A 7,924-nucleotide genomic window follows, 5' to 3' on the forward strand; every position below is an offset into this window, starting at 1 on the left:
GAAAATTCAAGAAGATTTAAATCATGCCAAGTATATTTCTGAGCACAATGGCATGAAACTAGAAATCAAGAACACAACCAGTGGATCAAAGAATAAAGTAGGGCTTCCCTGGTGGCACAGTGGTTGAGAGTCCGCCTCCCGATGCAGGGGACCCAGGTTCGTGCCCCGGTCCGGGAGGATCCCACATGCCATGGAGTGGCTGGGCCCGTGGGCCATGGCCGCTGGGCCTGAGCATCTGGAGCCTGTGCTCCGCAGCAGGAGAGGCCACAGTGGTGAGAGGCCCGCATATCGAAAAAAAAAAAAAAAAAAAGAATAGATTAAAGTGGGAATAAAAAATGTTTCTTGAGACAAACAAAAGTAGAAATAAAACATATCAGAATTACGGGATTCAGCAAAATCAGTTCTAAGGTGGGAAGCACATAGCAATAAATGTCTACATCAAGAAGCAAGAAAGCTGTCAAATAACTCTACACCTTAGGAAACTGAAAAAAGAACAAACTGAGCCAAAGTTAGCAGAAGAAAACAAATAATAAAGATTAGAGCAGAAATAAATAAAATAGAAATCATAAAAAATAAAAAAAAAAAACTCACCAAAGTAAGAAATTGTTCTTTGAAAAGATAAAAAAAAAAAAAAAAAAGAAAGAAAAATTGACAACCCTTAGCCAGACTAACCAAGGAAGAAAGGAAGAGGAGCCAAATCAATAAAATTATAGATGAAAAAGCAGACATTACAACAGATATCACAGAAATTCAAAGGATAATAAGAGGCCATTATGAACTGTATGCCAAAAAGCTGGACCACCTAAAAGAAATAGAAAAATTCTTAGAAACACTATTAAGCAAGACTGAATAAAAAAGAAATAGAAAATCTTAACAGACTAATTACTTGTAAGGAGATTGAATCAGTAATCAAAAATCTCCCAAGGAAAAAAATACCAGGACCAAATGACTTCACTGATGAATTTTACCCAACTTTTAAAGAAGAATTAATGCTGATCCTTCTCAATCTCTTCCAAGAAATTAAATGGGAAGGAAGACTCCCAAACTTGTTTAATGAGGCCAGCATTAAAATCAGAAACGGACACTCCAAATAAGAAAACCACAGGTCAATATCTCTGTTGAATATAGATGCAAAAATTCTCAATATAATAACTACAAACCAAATTTAGCAGCACAGTAAAGGATCATTCACCATCATTAAATGGAATTTATCCCTGGGATTCAAGACTAGTGCAACATAGATAAATCAATCAGTGTGATACATCACATTAATAGAATAAAATAAAGAAATTATACATTCATCTCAATAGATGAAGGAAAATCATTCAAGAAAAATTAGCATCCATTTTTGATAAAAATTCTTAACAGATAAGGCATAGAAGATACCTAAGTCAACATTTTAGTGACCATATATGACAAACCCACAGCTAACATCCGATTCAATGGTGAAAGTTTGAATGCTTTTCTTCTAAGGTCATGAATGTGACATCAATGCCCATTCTCACCACTCATAATCAGCATAGAACTGAAAGTCCTAGACTGAAAGTCCTAGTTAGACAAGTAGCTAAGAAAAGAAATTAAATGTATCAAACTTGGAAATGAAATATTAAAATTGTCCCCATTTGAAAACAAAATGACTTTATATATAGAAAATCCAAAAACTCTTAGATCTAATAAATGATCACAGTAAAGTTGCAGGATACAAAATTAACACAAAAAAATAAGTAGTGTTTCTATACAACAATATATTCTATATTCAGCAACAATATTTCTGAAAAAGATAAAGAAATTAATCCCTTTTACAATAGCATAAAAACAATAAAATAATTAAGAATATATTTAACCAAGGAGATGAAAGATTCCTATACTGAAAACTACAAGATACTGATGAAAGAAATAGACACAAATAAATGGAAAGATATTATATGTTTATGATTGGAAGAATTAATAATGTAAAAATTTCAATATTACCAGAAGCACTCTAGAGAGTCAACACAATCCCTATCAAGATTCCAAGGGAAGTTTTTAAAGAAGTACAACAAAACTCCTAAAATTTATAAGAAAACACAAATGACCATTAAAAGCCAAAGAAATCCTGAGAAAGGAGAGAAAAGCAGGAGGTATCACACTTTCTGATTTCAAGCGATACTAAAAAGCTATAGTCATCAAAATAGTATGGGACTGTCATGAAAACAGACAAATAGACCAATGGAACAGAAATAAACCTAAGTATATTTGGTCAACTAATATTTGCTATGGGAGCCAAGAATACTTAATGGACAAAAGAGTGTCTTTTCAATAAATGGTGCTAGGATAATTTGATACTCACATGTAAAAGAATGAAACTGCACCCATTTCTTATACCACTCACAGAAATTAGCTCAAAATGGAGTAAAGACTTAAGTAAGACCTGAAACTATGAAACTCTTAGGAAAAAAAAAAAGGAATAAAACTTCTTGATGTGGGTCTTGATAAGGTTTTTTCTTTAGATATGACACCTAAAGCACAAGCAACAGATTAAAAAATAAAAAAGTGGGACTACATCAAGCTATTAAAAGCTTCTGCACAGCAAAAGAAACCATCAACAAAATGAAAACACAACCTATGGAATGGGAAAAATATTTGCAAACCATATATCTAATAAGTGGTTAATATCCAAAACAACAACAAAAACTCACACAACTCAGCAAAAATCAAATAACCCAATTCAAAATGGGAAAAGAACTTGAATAGACATTTCTCCAAAGAAGATATGTGAAGGGCCGACAGGCACATGAAAAGATGCTCAACATCACTTTTCATTAGGGAAATGCAAATCAAAACCACAGTAAGATATCACCTCACGCTTGTTAGAATGTTCATCATCAAAAAGACAAGAGAGAACAAATGCTGTTATGGATGTGGAAAAGAGGAAACCCTTGTGCACTGTTGTTTGGATTGTAAATTGGTACAGCCACTGTGGAAAATAGTATGGACGATCCTCAAAATTTTAAAAATAGAGCTACTATATGATCCAGCAGTTCTACTTCCAGGAATATACCCAAAGGAAGCAAAGACACTAACTCGAGAAGGTATCTCTACCCCCCTGTTTATAGTAACATATTTACATTAGCCAAGACATGGAAACAACTGAAGAGTCCATTGATGAATAAATGGATTAAAAAGTTATGATATATAATTTAGCCACAAAAAACAAGGAAATCCTATTATTTGTGACAACATTGATGGACATTGAAGGCATTCTGCTAAGTGAAATAAGTAGACAGAGAAAGATAAAACTATATAATCTCACTTATATGTGAAATTTAAAAAAGCAAAATTCTCATAGAAAAAAGATTAGACCTGTGGTCACCAGAGGTGGAGTGTGGGGAGAGGGAGAATTGGAAGAAGGTGGTCAAAAGGTAAAACTTCCAGTTATAAGATATTTAAAAAGTACCAAAGGTGTATGTACAATGTGATGACTATAGCTAAAACTGCTGTACAGAAAGGTAGTTGAGAGAGTAAACCTTAAGAGTTTTCATCAGAAGAAATTTTCTTCCTTTATTATTTTCTTTCTTTTCTTTTTATTGTACCCATACAAGAAGATGGATGATAGCTGAACCTACTGTGGTGATCATTTCACAATAGGTGTAAATTAAACCACCATGTTGTACATCTTAATCTTATACAATGATGTATATCAATTATTTATCAGTAAAATTGGAAAACAAACACAAACAAAAGAAAGATATGCCTAAGAACAGAAAAAGTAATTAAATTTTCCTTCCTAATAATATGATTTTTTAAAGAGAAAATGCAAGAGAAACTATGGAAATAAAACAATTTAAAATAACCAGAGTTAAGTAAGATTGCTGGATGTACAGCAGTAAACAAAAAATCAACTTTGTAGTAACCAAGAAAAATAAATGAGGTAACTTTAACATTTTGGAAGCCTTAATTACAATTGCAAACAAACTGTAAGATTTTTAGAAATGAATCCAATAAATGAGGTTAAAGAACACTAAAGAAAAATGTATGAAATATTATTTAAGGATATAAAAAATATAAAAGGAGGGGTAGATTATACCCACTGAGGGAAAAACTGTAAAATAGCAGAGTTAAATTCTTTCTAAAATGTATTTAAAATTCAATCAAAATTTTGAGAGCCATTTTTGCCACATAACTATACAAACAAATTTGTATATTTTCAGGCACCATGAAAGCATAATTGCAACTATTAAAGAAGAATAAAGAGAATTTAACCCATCAGGTAGTGAAACTTAAAAATAAAAGAGCATATTTTGATACAGAAATACAAAGTAGGCCAATTAAAACTATTGAGCCCAGAACGAAATCACTTCAATATGGGAACTTGAAATATGATAGAAAATAATTTTATAATGAGCAAGAAAATGATAAACTGTATTAAAAAATCTTGAATCCTGGACATACATTAACCATATAAAAATAAATATTATAGAACAGTTTTCCTCAGTTTTTTTTATTAATATTAAAGGATTTTTATATTCAATGTACTACCTTGGATTTTTTTCAGCTGACAGGTAAAATTATCTCATCCAAAGGTTAGAGAGTCACCGTGGATGAAATTTCCAACTTGATTAACATTTATTAACATTTATTAATAGAACTGTTAGACTGCTCTTCGAAATATTTGCAAAAAAAATCTAAACAGTAGATTACTGCATAATGTGCAAGTATTTCTTTAAAATATACATTCTTTACAATTTTACATTTTATCTTTTCTCCTCTAATGTGATTCAATTTCATTTCTCTCACAGAATTTTATCCCAGTATAATATACTTTATACTTGAAATTATTTTATTAATCTCGCCATCATATCTGTACTATAAAGTTATATATGAAAATTGATTTTTATAAAGTCTCTGTAATTGTATATTTCCAAGTTAATAAATAATCTGGATTGATTAATTACCATGCTACTACTAAAAGTTGATCAAACTAGAGAAATGTGTTATAAATTTTAATAAATCTTAAACATAAAAATAGAAATATAATTTAACTCTATATGCTTATCTCAATGGGCAGCAATATGATTTATTTCGCATTGTGTTCCTGTGCCTCTGAGTGAGTACTACTTGTGCTCGACTAAGACTTCATCATCATTCTTAGAGATAGGCAGTGTATCTATGTTCATGCAAAGTAATAAATGAGCAATAAATGAGCAGGTGAGGAGTTTTGTCATTCAATTCTTTTAATTCCTTCTGAGTTATATGCCAAAAGTGACACAGTGGTCTATTATCATTCATTACTTTTAGCAAGTGAATACCTGGCAGCTTAATTAGTTCCTTTTTCAATGTTGTTGAAGGCAAAAAATGAAACTAATGATTCAAACAAATACTTTTTTTTCTACATAAACATTTGTAATTTTTTTATAAAATAGGAGCAAAATAATTGACACAAGAACACCTTGACCTTAACCGAAGACTTATTTGCAAGAGGATTACTTCTAGGAAGCGCATACAATGATGCTGAGGATCTGGAAACACAGTTCTTTTATACTACCTAAGAACCACAGTTTGAACACTGCTTATAGACAGCATCTAAAATGATAGAACTGGGCTAAGAGACTCAAGATGGATACCTTTTTTAAAGTTTTTTTTCTTTTTTTTATCTTTCAAGATACTAATCCAACGTACTGTGTCACACCATTTATATAAATTTTCAAAACACAATACAGTATTACACATAGCCACTGACGACAAATTGTATGGAGTAATCATAGTTCAGGCATACAAAAATGGAGTTGGGCAGCCACTGAGGATCTGATCTAAAACATGTCTCTGTACCACTGAGAACCTGAACTTTCTGTGAACTATCTCTAACCCAAGGACACCAGTCATCTTTAAAACAACTTCTGCTAACTGCAACCTTGTTTCCCAAGGTTGTTCTCCCTTGTAACTATGCAACTCTTTCAGACTCAAACAATCTTTACTTAACAAGTGCCCCTTACTTCTGGCCAACTCCAATTATAATTCTTGATAAACACCTCATATAACAATAACTTTGTGGCTTCTGCCTTGATAAGTCCCCCCTGTTTTGTTGTCTGGCAGAACACAAATACAATTTTATATCATATGTGTGTATATGTATGTATGTGTGTATGTATGGTGTGTAGTTAACAAAAATTTCAGAAATGAAGACCAGATTGAAATAAAAAGTTATTTATTTGGGATTTGTTAGGACTGTAGCCTCAGAGACACAGATGCAAGAAGCTAAGTGGCAGCTAGCAGATGTTTTAAAAATGGCTGGTGTCCTTGTGATTCTGGGGGTGAAACAGCTGGAAGAAGGACCTCGGTCCTTGTCTTATTTGAAGAAAGAATTCAGCAAAGAGACCAAGACTGTGGAATAAAGACAGTGCTTATTAGAAGCAAACTACATGTGGAAGAGCACATGAGCAAACTCAGAGTGAGGTGCATGCAATAGAGGTGGCTGACGCTGCTCACATGGGGGTAGCTTTCCAGGTTGTCTCAGGCCAGTCACCTCTCTTGTGCCCATATTTGGTCTGACTCAGGGTCCTTCCTGAATGTGTGCATGCATCTCTCAGCCAAGATGGATTCCAGTGCAAAGGTTTCTAGGCAGTTGGCAGGACGTATTATGGGCTGGCATCTCCTTCCTCCTTTGGCCCCCATCCCTAGACTGAGGACCTGTTCTGCACATGTGTCAGGCTGGGAAATTCCCTTGAACACAAGAATAAGTTGTGGTCACTCTGTCTTTCAGCTAATCAGGACCCAATGCTCCTGCTGGTACCTTATCTCAAAGTGTCAGCAGAAGACCAGTCGCAGCTGCTCAGCCTGAAGCCTATCTACCTCCTACCTCACTTGGATTCAGCACACTCCACAGAAGAATCAAGTTCTTAGTGGTGCAGAGACGTGTCTGAAACCAGATCCTCAGTAGACACCTGACCCCCATCTGTATGCCTGAACTATGATTACTCCTTTATGATTTCAATCTGCTGTCATATTATACATAAGGTAACATTATACAGATGTGAAAGAGAAGGACACCTACAAGTTTCAAAATTTTGATTACCTATGATGGTGGTTTGGGTGGTTTCTACACTTTCCTTGAATTTATGTTTCTTCTAAAAGGAAATAAAGTCTGAAGAATGGAGAAAGTGAGGCAGGAAAAGACAGGGCTGGACCCAAGGGCAGCTTCCTCATGCATAGGCATTAGGCAGAAGAAAAACCCACCTCCTTGTTTTGCATTTAATAAGGCCATGACCCATGGAGGAATGATCTCTAAAACAGAAACTTTGCAGCATCCGAGCAAGAAACTCTGACCATGAAAACCATGGAGCATGAACAATAAAAATGCCCAGGTTTCTGATGACCCTGTATGACCTTCCATGTGTGGTGCTCCAGTAGTAAGGGAAAATTTAAGGGAAAACAGCTCTAAGAGAATATGTACAGTGGCTTTAGGAGACAAACATGCAGGACCTGGAGCTGACAAAACCTGGTGCAATCGAGGCCACACCTCAACCTTTCCCTCAATGAATAGTCCACCCCTAATGAAAAAGACCCCATCCATTCAAAAGGTTAAAAATGAGATAAAAGGGGGATCAAAAAGCCCTACACATGACCCAGCCTCACAAGGACACCCAAACTCTTTTTCTTTGAGTGTGTAACTTTCGCTTCTGCCCTAAATAAACTGCTTCCTGTTCTCTTTGCTCCTCAGCCCCAGTGTGTGTGTTTGTGTGTTTTCCTTTGTGGTCCTCACCCAAATTATTTTGGATGGGTTGAACAAGAGCCTGGACTTTTGATAAAGCTTTTCTGGTATCAAAACTACAGAGGGAAGGAAGGATGAAAGGGAGGGAATAAGAACTAAGACACAGAGGAGGGTTGATTTTTAAGTGTCCTCAACAGATAAATTAAAGAATTACATATGGCTTCCTAGGGAAAAAAA

The sequence above is a fragment of the Pseudorca crassidens genome, chromosome 8 (assembly GCF_039906515.1).
Source record: "Pseudorca crassidens isolate mPseCra1 chromosome 8, mPseCra1.hap1, whole genome shotgun sequence".
In the NCBI taxonomy this organism is placed as follows: Eukaryota; Metazoa; Chordata; class Mammalia; order Artiodactyla; family Delphinidae; genus Pseudorca; species Pseudorca crassidens.